The sequence below is a fragment of the Eubalaena glacialis genome, chromosome 16 (genome assembly GCF_028564815.1).
Source record: "Eubalaena glacialis isolate mEubGla1 chromosome 16, mEubGla1.1.hap2.+ XY, whole genome shotgun sequence".
Classification (NCBI taxonomy): domain Eukaryota; kingdom Metazoa; phylum Chordata; class Mammalia; order Artiodactyla; family Balaenidae; genus Eubalaena; species Eubalaena glacialis.
The window spans coordinates 62573084-62597191 of record NC_083731.1 but is presented as its reverse complement, the minus strand read 5'-3'; the positions used below and the strand labels follow the sequence as shown (position 1 = coordinate 62597191).

At 33.4% G+C, this 24108-nt stretch overlaps 2 pseudogenes; one reads left to right on the top strand and one right to left on the bottom strand.

Annotated features, from left to right (window-relative positions):
• The first annotated feature begins 1199 nt into the window (after positions 1-1199).
• The window catches only part of LOC133076363 (breakpoint cluster region protein-like), a 54296-nt pseudogene continuing 31387 nt past the window's right edge, over positions 1200-24108 (top strand).
• LOC133076712 (U6 spliceosomal RNA) lies at positions 14249-14340 on the bottom strand (annotated as a pseudogene).

Genomic DNA, 24108 nt, shown 5'->3' with positions numbered 1-24108 from the left:
ATTGTGCTTTGCAGACGTTGTGTTTTTTACAAATTGAAGGTTCATGGCAACCCTGCATTGAGCAAGTCTGTCAGCACTGTTTTTCCAACAGCATTTGCTCACTTCATGACTCTGTGTCACATTTTATTAATTCTCTCAATATTTCAAACGTTTTCACTATTATCATATCTGTTATGGTGATCTGTGATCAGTGATCTTTGATGTTACTACTGTGAGTCACTGAAGGTTCAGATGATTGTTAGCATTTTTAAGATATTAATTAAAGTATGTACATTGTTAGACATAATGCTATTGCACACAAACTACAGTATGGTATAAACATAACTTTATATGTACTGGGAAACCAAAAAATCTGTGTGACTTGCTCTATTGAGATATTTATTACTGTGGTCTGGAACCACATCCACAATATCTTCATTGTATGCCTGTAATGACTTCAATAAAGATCAACATAAACAACTATTTAGGAAGACTTTAATAAATCACTCTGTCTTTGAAAGAAAAGGTACTCTAAAATACATACGTATATATCTTAGGGTAATATAATTCATTAGACTTTTTGATGCTATAGATATATAAATTAACATATAGATATGTAAAATGACATAGTTATATGAAATGATTTATACAATGTTTGGCATATAAATAAAGGACACACTTTTTTACAATAAAATTTAAAAGTAATTCTGCAATCATATTCCAAATTAATGTGAAAAGAACATTTAAAGGCCACATTCCTTAAACTGCATTGCAATGAAACTAGAATTCAATGATTGCATGATTAATTATAAATCACCCAAAGTTATCAAATAATAAGTGTAGCTGAATACATCGATAGCCCAGAGAAAATGCAAAATAGTTTAATATATTTAGATCAAATAAACTTCAACTTTTTGGCTTAGTTTTTTAGTTAGCTGTAACTTTTACAATATACCCATGTAAAGAGTTCAAGAGCACTGAAAAAATTTAAAAAGTGTTCCAGTTAATTTTATGAAATGATCTAAATCCCAACTTTATTGGAGAGCAAGAGAAAGTAAACTGAACACCAGCCTTGTTTATCTGCAGGGTTTTAAAAGGGAACAGTGGGGAGACTGGTACAGCTTGAATCACTCCTACTCTTAGGAATATGCCCCTGACTACTGTGTGGAGGATAGTGAATACAACGGTTTGGGGGGGGGGGGGAAGCTGTTAAGGTCACGATGTCTGGAAACAAGATGGTAGCAGTAGAAGTCATTGAATGTGGTGGGTACTGGATATATTTTGAAGATAAACCTAATTTGATTCTTTAAGTGACTCAAGGTGGAGTGTCAGAGAAATAAGGGGCCAATGTCTTTCCATGGCTTAAAGTCTAATTTTATTATAAACTATGGGCTGTGCACTTGCTTGGTCATACTCAGTTCCTCTTCTCTTTGCCTGGAGCATTAGACCCCAGCTTCACTCACCTTTCCCTTCCCAGATTGTGCCCTTAAATCTTTGGCATAATATTTCTCAAATGCTTTTCCTCATTTCTTGTCCTGGCTGTTTTTGTCATTGTGGAATCATATTGTAGGTCTCAGCTTAAATGTGCTCTTTCATAATGACTTCCATGAACATCGTGTTAAAGTGTAAGCCCCCTTACTCTCTTCTACATTCCACCAAAATCATTCTGTATTGCAACATATTATTTGTTTTCTTTGCAATAATTTACATTTTGGAATCATTTACTTATAGATTTGATTTCTTACCTAGTTTTGTCGGTCTCACTGAAATTCAGTAAGTTTCATAAAGGCAGGAACTAACTCTGAATTAACTTCTAATGCAAATTGGGCACCTGCTGAGAACTTGGCTTATAACTGGGCCTCAGAAAACATGTAAACAAATGAGTAAATGTAAACAAAATTGGAAAAATAACATCTCTTCCTGATATATTAAAAAATAGTTAATTAGTAATAGGGTAATAAATTACTTTGTGGAAGAGAAATTTTATTTTAGTTAGAACTATCGTGGAACTCATATTTAACTATGAAGAAATAGAAACACACCAAGCCATGTCAGGATGTGACAACACTACCCCTCAACTGGATATCTTTCACTATCCCCCTCATATACACCATCTTCTGTGTCCTGCAAGGTCAACCCAAATAAACAACATTAAGTGTTCCTTTATCCCAAGGCTTCCTTTTAGGTTTATCCAAAGTTGAATACCTGTAGACATTATAGAGGAGGAAGGAGAGTTAAGTTGGTGAGTATATTCCCTTGGTTTGCTCCATTATGGCTATTCCACACTGATTGCATTTCTTAATACACTCAGTCTCCAGTCCTGATAACTGCTTTCTCCCTTGTCTCTGTAGCATAAAGGCAGTATTAGCACCCCTTTCTTATGAGGCCTAGAACTTCACTTTATCACGTTGCTTTCTTAACCCTCACCCATATATTTTTAAATAGTCTCTGTATTACTTTTTTAATTACTCAAATTTAGTGTGCTTTTTTACCCTTTCCAGGACCCCAACCAAAAAACCACTATTAAACCTACTGTGTTGCAAATTATGTAACCTCTAGATATAAATAGTCCAGCATAGAAATCAGAAATAAAAGGTATAAGGGTTGAAAATAGAAATGAGAAAATTATTACATATAAATGACAGAAATATTTATTAAACAAAATTGAATAAAAAGTTTTATAAGAACTTTAAGCAGTTCAGTAAGAAAATACACATATAATAAAAAGTTTTCCCTACATATTTTCCAAGTTTTATTGAGTGCATCACAGAAGATAGGGACCTTACCAAGCTCTTTGCCTCATAAAAACTCATCTAATCCATACCACAACTCAATGAGATTATTATTATTATTGAAATATTATCTTAATTTTATAGAGGAACTAATTTATACTCAGAGATTAGGTGATTTTCCCTACCTGAAAAGCAAGATAATCAAGATCTGAGCCCAGAGAGTCTAGAGATGGATAACTGTACTCCTTACTTCCATCCAGTACACAAGATTAATGAGCTAGAAAACATAAGGGAATATAAGTCTTCTCAAACTAGTATTTTAATACAAAAAATAGATATAAACCTACCAAGAAATGTTGCATATCTTTTCTAAGAAAATTACATAATTTTATCTAGAAAAATAATTAAAGATGAATAAATGAAGAGTCAGTATGTCATTAACTGAGAAAACACGTTTTTATAAAGAGTTCAATTCTCCCTAACTTATTTAATAGATTAAAACAAAATCAATTCAAGCTCACCCTGGGATATTTTCACCCCAAACTTGACCAATGATTTTAAGGTTAATGTGGAAGAATAAGTGGACAAGAATATACATCAAACACTCAAACAAAAAGAGAGTATTATCAAGAGGATTGCCAGAGACTAAGATATAGTATAAGACATAATAATTAAAGTGTAATCCACATGGGAAAAAATAAGAAGAAGAAATAGACCATATTACGTTTAAGTATTTAATGGATAAAGGAAACGTTTAAGTCTCTGGAAAATTTTCAATGAAAAGTCCCTAGCTCAGACAAATGAAAACTAAGGTGGACACCTACTTAACCAAATGCTAAAAGAATTTCTGAATATATCTGAGAGTTAAATATGAAAAAATAAATCAATATATAACTAAAGAAATCAAATAAGATTATTAATATTATTTGTTAGTGGGAAGGAATTTCTATGCTCAAAAAAGAATGTATATACACACATGCACAAACTATATGCATATGTATTATTTCTATCACTTGAGGCATTTATAAGTCAAAGTATTATTATAATATTGTGCAAATAATGCACTTAATAAAGAAATACATATGACAGATAAAGGGCTAATTTTCAAAAGATATGATTTTTTAAAAATTAAATAAGACTCCTCAAAATAAAAATGGACCAATGACATGAAAAACCAACTCAGAAAATTAGATTTAAATGTCAAATGTCTAGATTGAAAATTGCATATTTAACTAGTAAGCAATACATTAAAATTAAAATGAGCTGTATCTTTTATACAAAATTGGCAAAAAATAAAGATAATGACATTACATCATTAACAAAAGGATAATGGATGATGCTTTCTAATATGTAACACTTAACCAAGCTGTCTTCATATCTGAACTATTACTATTTTGAAAGGGAGTCACTGAGAGTTAAGAAACATTTCTTAGACTACTTAGTAAAGAGGAACATAACAAGTGTAGAAACAAAATTTTTTTAAATTTTTTTTAATACCAAGACTCATGTTCTTAACCATTATGTTTTATGCTGTTTAATATTTTCTCAGAAAATTCTATTATAATGCACCAAAATATCAACATGCTTTTATTAGGAGAGGAGGGAAGATAGTAACTGGTGAAATAAAAATATGTATTTCATATTATGTTTATAAAAAATTTAGGATGCAAATTTAAAAACTTATTGTTATCTAAACATTATAAATATAATTGCCCAGAAGTAGATATTATCATATGTTTTCAACTATGATTAACTTGGATGGTAGAAGTATAGGTTTAAATGTTGATACTTTAAAATACTGTTTAGAATATTTTCTATAATAAGCATATAATGCTTTAAAACATTTAAAGAAAACTAATACTTTTAAAATTTTATTTTTAAATTTAAATGTGTAGATTAACGTGGAGGAGTCACTATAAATTTCCAAGTAGAACATGCTTCAGCCTAAGATAATACCTGTATGGGTTTAAATTTTCAAGAGCTGTTTGAATAATTTTGGCTGCACCCCAAGCACAGAAGGGCGAGGAGAAGCAGCAAGATCTTCACGAAAGTATTTATTGACCTTTACAAGAGCAGTGACACCATCAGGTGAACAGAGATCTGGCAGCTTCTAAATAATGTTTGCATCAATGAGAATTACACCAAAATTGTGATGTTTCATTATGATGATTCTGACAGCTGTGTGAACTACAGGAATCTCTTCTACCCCCATCTTTCATGTTCTAGCCTCATTCTTCTCCCTATTCTTCCATAGAGCTTTGGATTAGCATTTAAAACTTTGAACTAGTAAAGTTTATTTTATTTTCCCAATCTTATATCTCATGACTACAGGAAACGAAACTGCTACTAGAGCAACCATCTCATGATTCTCCAAATATTCTACAGAAAACTTTGTAATTTAGCTCTCTTTCCTCCTTTAACTCCTAACATTCTAACAATTTTTCAAAGTCAAGATGTAATGCTACTTGTTTAATATTTCCTTCTGATTTTGATAGCTTTAGTATATCTGCCCTCCTAAAATAAGTAGAGTATAATCCAATATATGAAATATTTAATACAAGACTCAATAAGGTTAAAAACAGTTTTGAAAAATATTTTTTAAAATATGCTGGAGAATCTCACATTAAATAGGAACAACAGCAAAAATAAGCTAATGAAGTAAAAAAAGTACTAATTATTGTTACACTCTTTATTATACCTCCCTGATTTATCTTTAGGTCTTTTCAACTATATTTCTCAAAAATAGTATTGAGTTGGCCAAAAAGGTCATTTGGGTTTTTCCGTAGGCTGTTACAGAATGAATTTTTGGCTAACCCAATATTTAATTGCTGCCTCCATTTCTTACGTACACAATCTGTAGGCAACTCCAAACAAGATCAATTCATTTTCCTCACTTTAATTAAAACAGTACTTGAAAAAGTTAACCAAAGAAAGCTTTTCTAAACTTTCTATGTTATGTTCTGTCTCAGTAGAATTTGATACAATTGATGACTCCTTCCTTCTTTAAACTCATTTTTTCCTTGATTTTGGTGACACTTCCACTTTCATTATGGTTAATCACCATCACATTCAAAGAATAATTGTTCTCTCCACAACCTCCAGGTGCTATACCCTTAACTTTACCTACCCTGACTCTCTCCCAAGGCAGTCTCTTCCAAGCACAGAACTATAGTTTCCACATATAAGTCAAAGATTACAATTTTATCTTCAGCTAAGATTTCTCCACTGAGCTTCAGATTTATATCCACTGTTCTCGTGATGTCACCACTTGAATGCTTCAAAATATCTCCAAACTAACAGGTGAAGAACTGAAATAATGGTCTCCCCTCTTTTTTCCCCAGAACCAATTCTCTTCTATTGTTTCTTGTCACAGTGAATGGTACTTGCTCTTATATGAGCCAGAAACCAACATGTCAAATGACTTTCCTTCTCTTCCCCATATCTGATATATAACATTGTTCTGTTAGTTTTATCTTCTAATTATATGTTAAATCCATTTTCATCCCTAATATTAAATCCAAATTTCAGTTAATTTTGCTTATGCAAATTGTTTTTTATGCACTCTCTTTGCTTCTGCTCTAGGTTCAGCTACCTTCACACTTTAGTATAATGCTGTTTTTACAAGGTCTTCTCCAGTCATGCACAACTTCTGATTAAAGCAGTGCAGGTTATGTTTTGAACATCTTTAGGGGGCATTCTTCACTCCATAATCTTATTAGTTTAAATAGGTATTTGGCAATTTCCTAGCAGATGGCAGTAAAGTGTCATGAAGAAAGAAACCCTTTTGCTGATTTACACAGTCATTCTATGGTCTGGTAACAGAACACTTACCCTTCACTCTCTTGCTTAAAGTCATTCAACTCCTCTTCATTTATTTGAGGATTAGATATACTAAATATGCACTAGATGTTCTCACACATGGGCTGACTCTGTCTTTCTGTCCTCCTTTATTCTATACCACACTGTCTTTATTATCTTTGACTCAGTCATCCTGACTTTTTTCAACTCCATGAAGCATTACAGGCTCTCCTACCACACAACTTTTTCACCTTTTATTTCTGTTCATGGAGTGCTCTTCCCTCTGCATTTCCTCTGTTAACTCCTAATCTTTCTTCACATCTCAGGTCTGCTTTCATTTTCCCAGGAAAATATTCTCAAATCTTCTATCTAGGTCAAATTCCTCTATTATGTTCTCTGATTGATCCATGAACCTCCTTACTCATAATATTTAGCATAGTTATAATTTCAAATTTTTCTGTAATGATTTGATTAACATATGGTTGGAGGAGTTAATCAAGAGGACATGACCACTGGTTGATCACAAGCTGGACCCAGGCAATCAGAGGCTCCTCACTCCCTCACCTGTCCTTGGAACATACATTCAGCCTACAATTCCCACAATGGGAGCTGTTCCAAGGATACAGCCTTGAGAGAGTAAGGTGTTGTTGTGATCATCAGGACTGAATATGTGACCAAACGGGTTAAGACCTCTATGGAAAATTTTTAATTGAAGTATAGTTGATATACAATATTATATAAGTTACAGGTGTACAATACAGTGATTCACAGTTTTTAAAGGTTATACTCCATGTATAGTTATTATAAAATATTGGCTATACTCCCCATGTTGTACAATATATCCTTTATATATAACATTTTGTACCTCTTAATCCCCTACCCCTATAGTACCCATCCCTGCTTCATTTTCCCCACTGATAACCACTAGTTTGTTCTCTATATGTGTGAGTTTACTTCTTTTTCCTTATATTCACTAGTTTGTTGTATTTTTTAGATTCCACATATAACTGATATATATAGGATTTGCCTTTCTCTGACTTATTTCACTTAGCATAATACCCCCCAAGTCCATTCATGTTGCTGCAAATGGCAAAATTTCATTCAAGTATCTGGTAGTTGTGTGTGGAAATCTACTCATCCTGCTGCCGCCCAAGACAAGCCTCATTGCTTATGAAATTTGCCACCTACCAATCTGGAATGGTCTTCCTCTTTCTTCAGTCTCTTCCTGTCCTCCTTGTAGGGAAGCCAGTTTCAAATTACACCAAGGAAGCTCCCTAGAAGGTTTTGAAACAACACATATGTATTCTCTACTAAACTGGAACTTGATAAGTGATAGTGTCCACATTAGTTTTGCACAATTTGGATCCTTAATTCTACCTCAAATCCATGACCCTAGTAGGTTGGAAGGAAGAAAGAAAGGATGGAAGGTAAAAAAGTTTGTACCTACAAACTGTTGATGGCATGACCAATGGAGATGAATAATTGAATTGTGTGGAAGGTTTTATTAGATGTTTTCTAAAAATGATGACATTGTTTGCAGGATGGATATTTCTGCTAAAATTTAGAGTATAGAGAACACAAATAAGTAAAGATTTAAATTTAATGGGGTTTATAAAATAATTTTATGTTAAAAGCATGATAAACAATTTAGAAAGAATTCCTAAAACATAAAAATTGAAACTTTTTCAATTGTATAATGTATTTTGAAATTTTGTAAAAAAGCATGTTATTGATAATAGACTGGCTTTAACTGCTTAACACATTAAATATGTTTCACACATTTTCCATTCAGTATAACTAATTTTTTATATAAAGTTTCCTAAGAAGTCTTTTCATTAAAATTTTACACTTCAGTAACTGAAACTTTAATAACAGGTGAATATAGCTTATCTATTTTGGTTTCAGAAAATTAGTAAAAATGTTATATTTGAATAGTACTCAATTTTGATTAATGATATAAGCATTTAACATGTCTGTGACTTCATTTTTCTTTATTGTGAGTAAATAATTTGTTAAAAATAAATGTTATTCAAATTTATTTTATAAAGTAGGTTTCCTTTGGGTTTAAATCTTGCAAATTAGAAAGATGGGAAATATTCATTAAAGGAATTAATAGGATTTCTGTTGGCCAACAAAATAGATGGTACATTCATACCATCTTCCAACTGTTCAATAAATATATATAAAAGGTATATATACGTATGTATGCGTATATATATATGTATATATATATATACACACACTATGTGCTGTGTCTCAGAGTAGCAGTGGTAGTTAAGACACAGTCCTTGCTCTCACAGAGCATACAGTTTCATGAAAGAGACAGATTTTAAAACTTACAACACAGTAGCTAGTTACGAGTGTGAAGATAAAATGCTACAAGTGTATATGAAAGAGATTTCAATTTTTGGATTTCAAATAAGGATTCATTAAAGGAGAGATAAGAAGAAGGAAAAGGAACTGATAGAAAGAAACTATACTGGAGGTAGATGTAATGAAATCAATCAAATCTTGTTTTAGAGAAGACTAAGGAAAATATATTTAAATGAATGTTATGTATGAGAAACAAATGGTGGTTTCTTTGATAATAATGTATGGTTTAAGGAGAAAGCTAGTGAGAGATGAAGCTGGAAATTTGAAATATGAACCAGATATTGGCTTTGATTTACAAATAGAAATGTTTTGTTTAATTTGTTAATGATTCATAAACAGATTTTGGAAGGGAATTATAACAAAATACATCTTTTTTTAAAAATGATAATGATGAAGGCCCTATAAAACATGGACAAAATGAGAAGAAATAAAAATAAAAGTATAGTAAGAGTCTCAAATTTAATCAGAAACATACTGACCAATACCAGAATTGTAAGAAGGAATCTCATAGCATTTCTAGACATCATAACCTGAGAATTAATAGGTCTCTTTGGGAAAAAAATAATCATAATCTTGAAATTTTGAGCCAAGATGATGGAATAAATGCTTGTTAATTTTTATTCAACAAATATTTATTATGCAAAGAAAACATTCCAAGCAATATTTTGGGTCCTGGAGATACTATAGTAAACCAAAAAATACAAAAAGTCCTGCCAGGGAGACAAATAGATTTCCATTCTATCCAGGGAGACAAAAAGACTAACAATACATGCAAAATATATTAAATGTTGGCTCGTGATAAACACTAAGAAAAAAATAGTAAGGCAGGGAAGTAGACTAGGAAGGGGAAAGGGTGAAACATTTGATACCAAGAGAAGCCTCAATATATAAGTAAAAGTCAGATAAGGGCTGAAGGAGGAGAGAGAATAACACATGAGGCTGACTGGGAAAAGTTTATTCCAGAAAGTAGGGAGAACTTATGCCAAGACTCTGAGGATGGAGGCAACCTGGTGGATACATTGCAGGTGTCTTTGGGAAAGCATTAGGAGACCAGTGGTCTGTAGAGAAGTGATTGGGAAGGATAGTGGTGAAGTCAGAGAGAGAACAGGACATAGACCATACAGAGACTCATGGGTTTTTTGTCTGAGTGTGATGGGAGCCATTGGAAACTTTCAAGCATAGCAGTGACATGATCTGAATTATATTTTAAAATGATCACTCTGGCAGATAGATGGGGAAAATAGTAAAAGCAGGCAAGTCAAGGCAGGAGGTTTTGCACAATTTACAAGAGAAACAATGATGGCTTAGACCCCTACATCCAGTTTGAAGTAGTAGAAGCAATGAGAAATAGTAAAATCTGATTAACTGTGGTGGCGTAGCACAGCGGTCAGATGACCAGCTTCTAGAGTTCATTTGCACAGATTTGAAATCCAGTTAGTTACTTAAAACATAAAAGACAGTGTTTTATTTTTTTGTTTAACACTTCTCCCTTTTGTAAAAACAGGAATAATAATAATAGTAACTAATTGAGAGGTAATCTCTGAAGAGCACTTAGAACCATGCTAGGCAGGTAGGAAGCACTAAGGGTTGGCAAAACAGGGAAAGAGGAGGCACAAGGATTTGCTAATAAACCAAATGTTAAGAGTGAGCAGAAGACAGGAGTCAGATGACTAAAAAACTGGAAGGTCTCAAGTTTTTCTTTACTAAAAAGGGGAATATTAACTTAGTAAGAGCAGGCTTGAGTGAAGATATAAGGAGCTCAGTTTGAGATGTTTAATGTCTTGGATACCATTTAGATATCCCTGTGGAGTAGACCACTGTAGGTCTGAGATCGAAATATGAACTTAGGAAGCTTTAGGATGTAAAGGGAGTACATGATGATAGAAAAGAGAAGAGTTCTAAGGACTCTTCTATTAATACTCTATTAATACCAATAGATAGACTCTATTAATACTAATATTAAAACATACAACTGTAGGGAATTGGGAAATGAGGAAGAACCAAAAAATGAGACTAAGAAAGAGAAGTAAAACTAGAAGAAGAAAAAGAGAAAACAAAAGCAAGCCAAAACAAAATCCCCAAAAGCCTATGATATTTTGGAAGCCAAGAGAAAAGGTGTTTAAAGGTCAAGGGAGTCATCAACTCTTCAAGTAGAAAGAACACTGAGAAATGACCATTAGATTTAGCAGTTCTATAGTCCAGTCGCCCTAGTCAAGGGTTTCACTGGAGCAGTGGGAAAAAACATCTTATTGGAGTGGGGGGTTCAAGATGGAATGAAAAGAACAGAAGACTTTCTGTAAAGAAAATAAGAGAAATGAGATCTCAACTGAGGGGAAAGTATGGTCAAAAGGTTTATTAGTTTGTTGTTTCTTTTAGTTTTTTGAAATACAGGATGTTTGCAAGTTTACATAAATGGTTCAGGAGAAAGGGATAATTTGATGAATTCAAGAAAGGGTAAACTTGCTGGAATATTATCCTTGAGTAGATCAGAAAAGATTGGCCCAATGTGAACTGCAGAAGTTGTCCTTAGCTAGGAGCATGGGCAGTTTAATCCATATAAGTAGGAGAAGGTATAGTGTATGGACACAAACACATGAAGTTAAGTGGAAAATTGTGGAAGTTTTCTCCTGATTACTTCAGTGTTCTCAGTTTTAAAAGATACCATTCCTGTTATGCAAGATGAATAAATTCTGGAGATCTAATGTACAGTATGATGACTATAGTTAATAATACTGTATTAATACTGTACTTGAAAGTTGCTAAGATAGTAAATCTTAAATGTTATCAACACACACACACACACACACACACACAAATGATACCTACTTGAGTTGATGGATATGTTAATTAATTTTATTGTATTAGTCATTTTGCAATGTATATGTATATCAAACATCACGTTGTGCACTGTAAATATATGTAGTATTTATTTTGTCAATTATAGTTCAATAAAGCTGAAAAAAAAATACATGACATTCTCAGCAAAGAACATTAATTAAAAAGTAGTGTGGTGTGATGGTATGAATGGTCACATAAGAGGGGAAATGGCACATACATACATGATACACACTTATGAATATACACATGCATTAAACGTATATTTGTATGCACATATATTCATAAACATATGTAGATAATAAAGAAAATAAATATTTAATTATATATGCATGCATATACATGCATGTATGTATACACATGTGAGTACATACACACAAATATACATTCTTGTGGCAATGGGTGTCTATGTGTGTATAAATCTAAGTTACCCACTTGAGCCTAGAAGATCTTCACTGTTCTGAAATGATATGTTTGTTTTGAGGAGGTCATGCAATTGTTGAGTAGAAGGACATTCATAGATAAAGGTGATGAATAAGAACAGGAGATAACAAAACCTTAGTTCAAGGTGAGGCTTAAAAATGTAAACACTGGATTTAAATTTAAATCCAGAAAGCAAGAGTAATAATTTTATGCTAAATTTTCTTAAATGTACATTTTCTTGAATGAAGTAGAAATTAACAGGTAGAAACTAAAGGCTGAGATTCTCAGTAGTCCAGAATATTTGTAAGAATATTTAAAAATAAAAGTGCCATCCCCTGGCTACTTCTTCATAGTGATCAGAATATATACTAACAGGACTTAATAGTAGCTTAGTAATAGGTTTTCTTTAGAGCCAGCAAGAAAAATTGGGCCGGTCTTGAAAAAAAAGTGTCCTCAAAGAATATAGAAAGTAATGGTTACTTTAAAAGAGGGAAAAGGCAGATTTGGCAACAAAATAAAGAGAGAGTGTGTGTAGCCACCTTAGGGATGAGAAGTAGCCCTTGGGCTTACTAGTATATAAATCACAAGATTAGGAAATGCGAAGACAAATAGCTCCCTGAAGGCTATAAAGTTATAGTGAGTTGAAGGCTGTAACCAAGCTAAGAACTATTCATGAACTGATCAGCAATATTCTTGCAAAAGATACACTGTAGACAGAGTGGTAGAGAAGTTGTTAATGCTCTTTTTTTGACAGCACAGCATCTGATGAGCCAGTGAGCACAAAAACAAGATAAAGGTCAATAAAATTTCATTACAATACACCAATCACACAAACATCAGATTTGGAAGACCAATGTTCTAACTTTAAATTAACTGCCAGGGAAAAACTGTAAAATCAAAGCACTTGAGGGTGATCTGTAAGCTGGCATAAATGAAGGACATGGATCTTATATTATTACAAGAATCAATATATTTTGAGGGTGTGTTATGTACATTATAAGCCATAAAAATAATCTTAAGACGCTGAAAGATTTTATTTAAAAAGCTAATCAAATGAAAGTCTTAGAAATCCTACTGAAGACCACATATTAGAACAAATTAACATTTATATGCATGCTGATATATTTTAATTTGATAATACCCACTTCATTGGTTAACAAATGAAATGAGGTTCAATGAAGGAGGTGAGTTTTATACGGAGTTTTGAAGGATTATGGCTAGAAATGTATTTGAGGATAGTTAGATGTATGGACCTCAGTTTTGCAGTATTCTATTAACACGACTGCTAGCTAAAAATGAGATAGTCCACAAAAACAAAATATTGTCTCCATTTGCAAATAGTCATAAAAAAAAAATAGCCCAAACGACCTGCCAGGCTTTTATTCTGAGAAAATACAAAAACAAGTTTTATTTTGTTTCCAAAAAATCACTCTTATACATGTTCGTTTCAGAGGAGTCTCTTTGATAAGTGATTCTTGTATACTGTCAATCTGTTGAAAAACTGAAAGACTATATTAACTTTATGTTCTTCGATTGCATTGTTCATTGGTTCTACTATGGTTTGAACATTTTTGAAATGTGGACTATAGTAGAGCATTCACTAAACACCTTTCTCAGAAATGTTTATTGATGCTCTTTGCTTTGTGTTAATAACATCTGAATTGACAGCTTTACTCTTCATACTGAAGCCAACCTCAACACCAGCTTTGGCTACAGTGAGTGGGCCTTACAACCTCAGTCTGTTACACTCAGAACCTCTGTGTGCTTCTTCCCCATTGTGGAGGGATTTCTTGAATTCTAACTTGTACCATGTAGCTCAATCATGCTGGGTCCTTACACCCAGCTTTGCCTTTTCGATCTCTCTCACTCAAGGGCATGGGATTTTCCAAAGAGCTTTAGAAACTGGTTGGGTGTCACTTCTACCTAAATACACTTACTAAAACTTTCCAACAGGTGACTGCTTTTATTACGTTTAAGGTATAGCAAATGATATCTTTGGACACCATGATCTGGAAGGAAGACCGTTCCTAAAGAGGCCAGTCAATTGCACAACCAGGTTGGTTTATCTCAGATTTAGCCTTAATCATTCTCAGATTATTATTATTTTTTTTAATATGGAACACTTCAAGAATCCTTACACAGGATCCAGGCTAATCTTCTCTGTATGATTCTAATTTTAGTATATGTGCTGCCAAAGCAAGCATCATTCTCAGATTATTCTCTCAGATTATTCTATTTCCATATTATTTTGCCTCATAAGTAAGGACACATAGGACATAATAATACATCTCCAGGATTCAGAAACACTTACACCATGTTTCTTTGTTGAGTCTTTGTCTTTTAGTACTAATTTATCTATTTACAAATACATGTCTCTACCATGGGTTTCTCTAAGGTAGAAATACCTTTTTTCCCTTGTATCGACATTACATAACAATATGGTAAGTATTTAATAAGCCACTGAAAAGTTACATGTCTGAAGTTCACAGTAATAATAATAATAATATGGAAGTAATAAAGTTCAATAATTGTTATAAAAGTACAGATATCGTAGCTACTTATATCTTAAATAATTACTAGTTTTTGATGAAAGATATATATCAGAGTTGTATTTTTTAATTGAATAATTGTCTTTTTTATTGAGTCATTAATGCATGTTTGTTTAGTTTTCATAATTAAGATAAAACAACTATCAGAATTTTGTTTCTACATATTCGGTCACTCCTTATGTATATTACATAAATTTGTATATATTCTGTATATTCTAGTTTGTAATCAGTTTTTTAACATAAAAATAAAATCCATGTTTATTTTGCTCAGTATCTCCACAATCTGTAAGTTTTGCTTTCATTAAGTCTTTTATATTTTATTTAACCACTCCTGTAATTAACTAATCCCATATTAGTGTATGTTTTAGGTTTCTTATCTTTTCACTTTTCTGGATAAATGTCGTATAACACAACTTTGGCCACAGCCTAATTCTCTTATAATAAATAGCTGTAAATATGTTGTTGAGTAAATGGTATGCATTTAAAATGTTAATATACATTGTTAAACATATAAATATACTATTAATTTTAAAATTCCTAATAGTAGTTTGTATCTCTTGCTTTCTCTCTCTCTCATTTAAATGACTATTAGACATTTAAGTTGGTCAATTCTTCAGATTGTTGCACACTACTATCAGTTATTAATTATCATTAGTTTTATTTTAATTATTCTTATTTCCTTCTCATCCATATTCCCCAATCGTATTCCTATTCCTCTCCCTCACACAAACACCCTTTTGAATGTGTTTGATATATACCTTTAGATACATACATTATTCTAAAATATAACATGTTCCTTTGTCTCTGTATGTATTTTTGATGTACAGAAATGATGTCCTGCTTGAGAGCTCATTATTTTTCTTATCTATTACTCTCAGCAGTATACTCTATAAGATCTATTGGTACTTCTGAGAGTACATTGAGTTCGTGTTCTTAACACTGCATATTTCACATTTGCTTTAGTTCTCTAGTGATGAGAACTTAGGTTGTCTCCAACTCCCTCTACCAGAAAAAAATGATGCAATAAATGTGCAAATATATATTTTTTCAGACTGATACTAGTGATAGGGGTGTTAGAGGTTCTAGGTATACTTAATTTTAATAATTACTTTCAAAATTCTCTCTGTGATGGCTAATCATCTAAGTTACACTCTTTACTGCACACTATGCATTTTTTCCATATATTTGTCAAAACTTGATGTTATCTGACTTTCTATCTTTTGCCAATCTGGTGTTCATAAATTCTTAACTTATTCCTTTTCTATTTACACTACTTTAATCCTTAGTGAAAATGAGCATTTCCTTATAAACATGTTAGTAATTTGAATTTCGGTATCTCCTGAATCTTATGGCCCACGTGGCAGAGCACCTGGCTTGACAGCCTGGACCTGTTGTACAGTCTTCTCTTGTTCTGGGCCGCAATCAAAACTAGCATTCCTCAGGTCACTGGGTAAATGGCCCACTGTAACACACCCAAGTGAGGGATATGTTGCCTCCAAAATCCAAAGATGCCCACTAGACATGGAGCCTCTTTTTTTGGTTATAGAAAGGGACAGATGTGACAACTTATCCTTCACTTTAGAAGAGGTGTCTTGAAATGCCCTCCACTGCAGGACCCCTGGACATTTTACTGAAGTGGAAGTCTACTGAGTTTTTGTGGAATTGATTTCTCAGTTTTTGAGGAATTGATTTCTCAGTTTTTGACGTGCAAATATCTTAACATTAAGTCTAGAGTAGTTGCTACTTCTTGCTCATTAGATCTAATCAGCACAATCTCACCAATATGATAAACTAATGTCATGTCTTGGGAAATGGAAATTTGATCAAGGTCCCTAAAGACTAAATTATAATGTTAAGGCTGGAGATAACCCTTGAGGTAGAACAGTGAGAGCAAACTGCTTCTTGTATTTTTTACTACTGGGTATCAAGAAAGAAACACTGGCTGCATACCAGGTACCAGGGGATGTGTTAATTTGCTGAAGTGATGAAATCACATCTGGAAGACCAGCTGCAATTGGAGCCACCATTTGGTTAATTTTACAAAAATCCACTGTCACTCTTCAAAATCCATCTGTTTTCTGCACAGGATAAATAAGGCAAGTTGAATAGGGATGCAGTGGGAAGCAATACCTCTGCACCTCTCAAGTCCCTGATAGTGGCAGTAATCTCAGAAATACTTTCATAAATGTGACATGGCTTTTGGTTAACTATTTATCCTAATTAGAGGCAGTCCTAGTGGTTTCCATTTGGCCTTTCCTACCTCACTCCACAGGTAAAGGAACCAGTGTGTGGATTCTTCCAATTAAACAATCTAGAACTGGAGAAATAACCACAGGGTGGACTCAGGGACCCACTAGACCCAACATAAGATGGACCTGAGCTAAAACACCATTGATCACCTGACCTTAATAAACCCCTACTCTGAGTAATAGACCACAATGACTTATAGATCTCCTGGAATTAGTGTCATTTCAGAGCCAATATTCAGTAATCCTCAAAAAATCTGAACATTTCCTTTTCCCCAATCCTTAGTAAATCTGGTAAAAGGGCATATGTCCCTTTCAAGAAACCTGGGAGAAAGATAGACAGTATGAATTTTGGTGATGTAGCTGGATTCTTTCTCAAGAGGAGTTAGCCTTTTCATTCAAGAAATTCTGGGTTTATAAATGGGTTCACATCTGAGAATTGATCGAGGGGACATAGTTCTCTGTTTTGGTGATTAAAGTTAGACTTTTGTCTAACTCAATCTAAAGCTCTGATTACATTTCATAAAGTCAGAATTTCATAGACTCCCTATCTCTTTCTCAACTATTCTGGTTACTGCTTTGACTCCATTGTCCATTATGGCAACCAGACTCACCTTGTCTCTGGTGACTGAGTTCTGCCCATTGTTTCCTGCCACTCCGGGATCCAGTTACCCCCATTGTATGTAAGGATCTCTGTGCACTAGCAGCACTTTCCACTGTAATTTCTGGCCTACAGAGAAGAGATACCAAGGATCTCTTCAAAGATGCTGAGGCTCACCTCACAAATGATTTCTCAAAGTAATGTGAAAGGTGTGTTTTCTGGACCCTCTTGAAGTGGGTGAGCAACTCTTCCATGATTAATGTACTTTAACATTCCAATATTCCTAAGCCTTTCAACACCTTCCTCTACAGTATATCAGAGAAGTTCTTGCATTTTAGCTTCATGTAGTATAAGCTATTTTTTTTTTTTAATTCCTCAACTTTTTTTTTTTTTAATTTATTTATTTATTATTTATGGCTGTGTTGGGTCTTCGTTTCTGTGCGAGGGCTTTCTCTAGTTGCGGCAAGTGGGGGCCACTCTTCATCGTGGTGCGCGGGCCTCTCATTATCGCAGCCTCACTTGTTGCGGAGCACAGGCTCCAGACGCGCAGGCTCAGTAACTGTGGCCCACGGGCCCAGCCGCTCCGCGGCATGTGGGATCTTCCCAGACCAGGGCTCGAACCCGTGTCCCCTGCATTGGCAGGCAGATTCTCAACCACTGCACCACCAGGGAAGCCCTATAAGCTATTTTTTGATCCATGTTTCAGGCAACCAACTAAACACACTGTTAAAGCTCTTTCTAACCCATCAACCTGAAAAATTGAATCCAGAACCTTTGCTTACTTGGCCCATATTAATAAATCCAGAGTGAACCAACTATATATTCTTTTCACCATTTTCCTTCACTCTTTTTATCCTTTCCTACACGTATTCCCTAGATTTCTGTCTATATCCATTGGCATGCAGTATACCTCCTTGTAGGACACATGTTTTACTTCACCCTTTATGACCTGCTGGGACTTGAGTGTAGTTATAGGTCTAGAAGCTAAGAGAGATGTTGTGGATGGGTCCTGAGAAGAATCAGCAATGTCTTCAAAGGCAACCACTTCAAAATAGGCCATTAGTTTCTTCAGGCAAATCACGGTTAACCTCCTCAGTCTGTAGTGAAAGAAAGACTGCTTTTATTATCAAAGAAGACTCAACAGAATTTAGGAGTTCAATGTTCACAGATTTACCAGGATCTTGCCTTTCCAATTTTCAAGATCCCATTCCTTCCTAATGAATGCCCTCTCTTTAACAGAAGATATCCTATTGAGATGGTCGAGAATTCAGTTTGTGTTATGATCTACCATTCACAGGATGTGACACTGTAATTGTTTTTAGAATATCAGTCCTATAGCCACAGGAAACAGGGTTTGTTTCAGGGCAGAATAGAAGCTTTCAGGTAATGTACTCAGGGCTTGAACTAGGAATTTGATGTGCTCATCCCTTCTTTCTCCCAGTTTCTCCACTGCAGTTAGGAACAACCAGCCACTCTCAGTATACTCCTTATTTTAAGCCAAATGTTCTAAAGTATGAAATACATAGTTACCTAGAGTCTTACCTTATATATATATATGTATTTGTTAACAGATCCCAATGGTGATATTTTGTGCATCTCTAAGGCTACACCCCACCATGGGCTACCAATGTTCTCTTTGTTAGTGGAAATAGAGTAATATGTACCTCTAATCAGATTATAGAACCAATTCCAGAAAACCGAGAATCCGCTAAGAAAACACATCCTTTAGAACCACTTGTAACAAATTATCACAGAGTAGTTTAAAATAAGAGAAATGTACTCCCTCCCAGTTCTGGGGGCCGGAATTGAAATCAAGGTGTCAGTAGGACTGCAGTCTTTCACAGTTTATTGTTGCTTTTGTCTTTCCTTGACTCATGGCTGCATCTCTCTCTGCTCCATCTTCATATCACTTTCTCCTTTGTGTAACTGTGTATAAAATTTTCCTCTGCCTCTGTTTTACTTGTGATGGCATTTAGGGCTCACTTTCATAATCCAGGATAATCTCTTCCTTTCCAGATTCTTAACAACTATTTTTGCCACATAAGCTAATAGTCACTATTTTACCATATAAGGTAATACTTACGGGTCCAGAAATTAGGACATGACCTATATTTTGGGGGGAGGGGTCACCATGCAGCCCACTACACTCATGATTTATAAGATCTTGTACCAGTCAATTTCACTCTGTCTTGCTTAAACCATGGCATTATGGTTTGCCTATGATAAGAAAAACTATCTATTTTTACTATTTTTTTCCTGATGTTATGAATAATATCTCATTTTCTATTATATTTTAATTAACTATTGATGGTGCAGAAAAATACAGATGGTTTTATAAGTTGACCTTTCATACAAAACATTTGCTAAATTTTTTCAGAGTTCTAGAAATGTCTCTTGATCCAATTGAGGTTTCTATATAGATAATCATAACCTCTACAAATAATAGTACTTTGACTTTTGCCTACCAATTTTTGTAGCTGTTATATCTTATTTTTAAAAATAATTTTTCTGCCTGTAAATTCTAATCTTATGTTTATTAGTAGTGGCAATAAGAATCTTTATCTTGTTTCAGACCCTATGGGAAATATTTCCAATAATTTTTCATTAAGAATCATGTTTGTTAATCAAACATAAAAGTAGAGAGTACAATGGTACTTTCCAAGGGCTAGGAAGAAGGGAAGATGAGGCAATGTCAATGAAGGGATACAAAGTTTCATTTATACAAGGTAAAAAATCTGGAGATCTACTGAACAACAAACATAGGGCCTCTGGTTAAAAATACAATATTGTATACTTAAAAAATTGCTAAAGGGGTAGGTATAATGTTAAGTACCCTTACCACAAATGGAAAAAAAAAACCAAGAAATAACATTTGTTATTAATTTTTTTATTTACACACTGGGACAAGTTAAGAAAGTTTCTCTCTATTCCATATTTTCTTGTCTCAAGCATATTAATAACATTGTAGTAATTTTGTATATACCTTTCCTTTTTATTATGTGATTAGTACATCTCTTTTTGAGAGGTAAATTTAAAACTACAATAGTTTATTTGCTCTTTCCATCTTCAATTTTTTAGTTTTTTTTTTAATACTATCGGAAGCTATGTATATAAGGTGTATATATATTTAAAGCTGTTATAACTTTTAAATCTTTTTCATTTACAAGTATTTAAAGTATTACTACTTATGATAATTTAGCTTAAATTATATATAATTTAATATTAGAATTACTGTATTGAGTTATTTTGAGGTTTATGTTTGCCTGTTGTATTTGGCTTTAACAATGTAGTTTCAGAATTATGTATCCTTTTTAGTTCGGTGAATTTCTTACAGACAATATATTGGATTTTTTCCCTTATGTAATATCTCTTCTGATTGATGGGGCTTCCTTATGTAATGGACTAAATGATGGTCCTCAAAATGATATGTCTACATCCAAATCCCCAGGACCTGTGAATATTACTGAAAAAAAAAATGTGATTAAGTTAGGGCTCTTGAAAAGAGAAATATATCTTGAATTATCCAGGTGAACCACAAGTGTGATCATATATATCTTAAGGGAAAGCCTGAGGAAGGTTTAGGGCAGACACACAGAGTACAAGACATAAGACAAAGAGGAGGCAATGTGACCATGGAGGTAGAGATTGGATTGATGCAACCACAATTCAAGGAATGCCTGGATCCACCAGAAGCTGGGAAAGGAAAGGAACAGAGCCTTTGGAAGGGGCACAGCCCTTCTGACACATTGATATCAGACTTCAGGACTACAGAACTGTGAGAGAATACATTTCTGTTGTTTTAAGCCCAAGTTGTAGTAATTTGTTACAGCAGTCCTAGGAAACTAATATACCCCATTTACACTTATTGTAAATACTCTTGTGTTAGCATTAATTTCTGCCATCTTATTGGATGATTTCTGATATAAAAATGTCTTTTGATTCTTAGTGTTCAATTGAATATGTCCATTTTCTTCCATGGGATTCAAATTTTAAAATCATTAAAGTGTGTCGTGTCTGCTTTCTCACATTCTAAATAGGAAAATTAGCACCTGGCTTGTCTTCCTCATAGATTCTTTGTTGTGAGGATTAAATGGTTTACCAGGCCTCAAGTCATTTGGCTCTACTTTGACATGGTCGCATCTCCTAGTAAGTTTAAAAACTTAGATTGACACCTTGGATAACACACACTTATGTATTAGATATAAAGATATTGAATATAGAAAGAAAGAAAGGACTTTTATTCTGAGGTTATTTTATACGAAAATTCAGTCATGAAATGTATAACTGAGATAAGTATGAATGCATATATATGTACAGTACTTGATTTGGTAAAGTAGGTATAGTAAAGACAGGTAAAGCATCAAACAGTATAAACATAGTAACCTAAGTAAACCAAAATGAAATAAATGAAAATGATGAAGTATCCATTACAATTATTTATGGTATTTCACTGAAGAAAACGATTTGTTACAAACACAACAAGGAGCCATAAAGCTCAGTAACCAACATTGGATGGCAGCTTCATAAAATATTATTAAAATTATACTCTACCTACTACCACCAATATTAGAAATGGCTTTGCCGTAATTGCAGATCATGATGCAAGTAAATTATTAGGATATCTTTTCTAAATAAAATCATTTTATGACATTTGAATGAAGAATGAAGAAAAAAATAAGGCCTATGTGGTTTAATGGTTGGGAAGTGATGGAAAATTATTTTATTCTTGTTAGTTTTATTTCTTCTTAATTATATAGAACATAATTAAATAATAAAAACTATGACAAGTACATTTTATGTCACTATAAAATTTATGTGTTTCTTGGAATTTGAAATAATTAAACATATGTACAGTACATGTTTTATCTCTAAGTAGATGAAAGCTGCATGAAAATATGAGCTAAATAAATTGAAAACTGTTAAGTTTAAATTAAAAATGTTTAATATGTCATAAAGGGATGGGAACATATGCTCACATTTATACTAGTCTGTGGAGTTAAGATGCTTAGAAAGATCTTAAAATGGCATACACTTAAACACAACTTGGTAAGCATTCATTGATTTTTTTGGTGTATGTGTAGAAGTCTCAAATTCATATATAAACATAAGTAAAACTAGCCAGAAACAATATTACTGGGAATCCATTTGCAGAAAATACTATCATTAATATATATCTATAAATTTATATAAATGTATAATGAAATAAATAAATAAATATATATATGCTATATGTTCTTGGCAGATTTCAGTCTAAGCAATATGTAGCTCAATAGCCATGTATGTATTATTAATATTCACTATTTTTTGAAAGTTGCTAACATTTATGTCTTAATTAAAATGAGCCATGCACTGTTACATTTTTTACTTGTTAATATATTTAATATTTACAATAACCCTGTAAGAAATGCATTATCATCATCCACATTTTACAAATGAGGAAACAGTGGCAGAAAGAAGTTAAATAACGGCCAAATTCACACAACTAGAAATTGTTCTAGCTAAAATTCAAACCTTGGTAATTTGGTTCTAGAATGATACTCTTCATCATTTTGTGACATTGACTCTGCAGTTATAACAATTAGAGTCAGTTCTCCAGGAAAATCGTGATAGAAACTGTCAACAAAAAATTAACAAGTTGATCTAAGAAAAAAATGGAAATTTTTATTCAAGCCAAATTTGAGGATTATAACAAGGGCAGAGCATCTCAGAAAGTTCTGAGAATGAGAACTGTCTCGTCCATTAGAAGTCAAGGCAGAGTTATATAAGTTTTTTGAGACAGGGGGCTATACGTCAAATGATGTATTATTGACAGTTTACATAATCCAGATCTAAGCATCATTGCAGTGGGTTATGTGACCCCTTACAAGATCAAGAAGGGATATTATCTTTTAAGGAGTTGTCTTGTTGATGCTAGGAAAATGTTGCTCTTTATGGTTGAGCAGATACTCCTGATGATGTGGGAGGTCTGGTTGATACATAATGCAGATACACAATGCACAATGTGGGGGGAAGAGGAGGGCAAAGGGCAGAGCAAAATTTTTATGTTTAGATTTTTCTCGTCTTGCCATAAAATATTAATTTTATTTCACAAGACAAAATTTGCCTTCTACACTCTCTGTGTTTCTATCATACTCCTCTGTTCCCATAACTCTAAGTAGCACTGAGGTTGTTACCCTTTCTAATTACTCTCAGGATGACAAATAATAAGATGATATATCACATATTGCTACCTTTATATTTTAACAATCATACTAGAGATGTACCCACAGATTCAAAGAAATAGATCTGAAATTGTTAAATTTTGAAATAACAACAAGGCCCTAAGTGATGAAGAAGGTGAGGCTTTGGCAGGTGCATAATTGTCAGCAGGAGATCCTATTTAGTTCTCCTTAAACTGCACCAGAGATATTTAAATTTTTCATCTACTTATATTATTTAGCTAGCATGAAAAGTATAATATTCTTGCATACTTGTATTAATCAGCGTTCTCCAGAGAAATAAAACCAATAGTCTGGTTCAAGGACAGGAGGAGATGGAGGTCACAGCTCAGCAGGCAGGCAGACAGGGGTAAA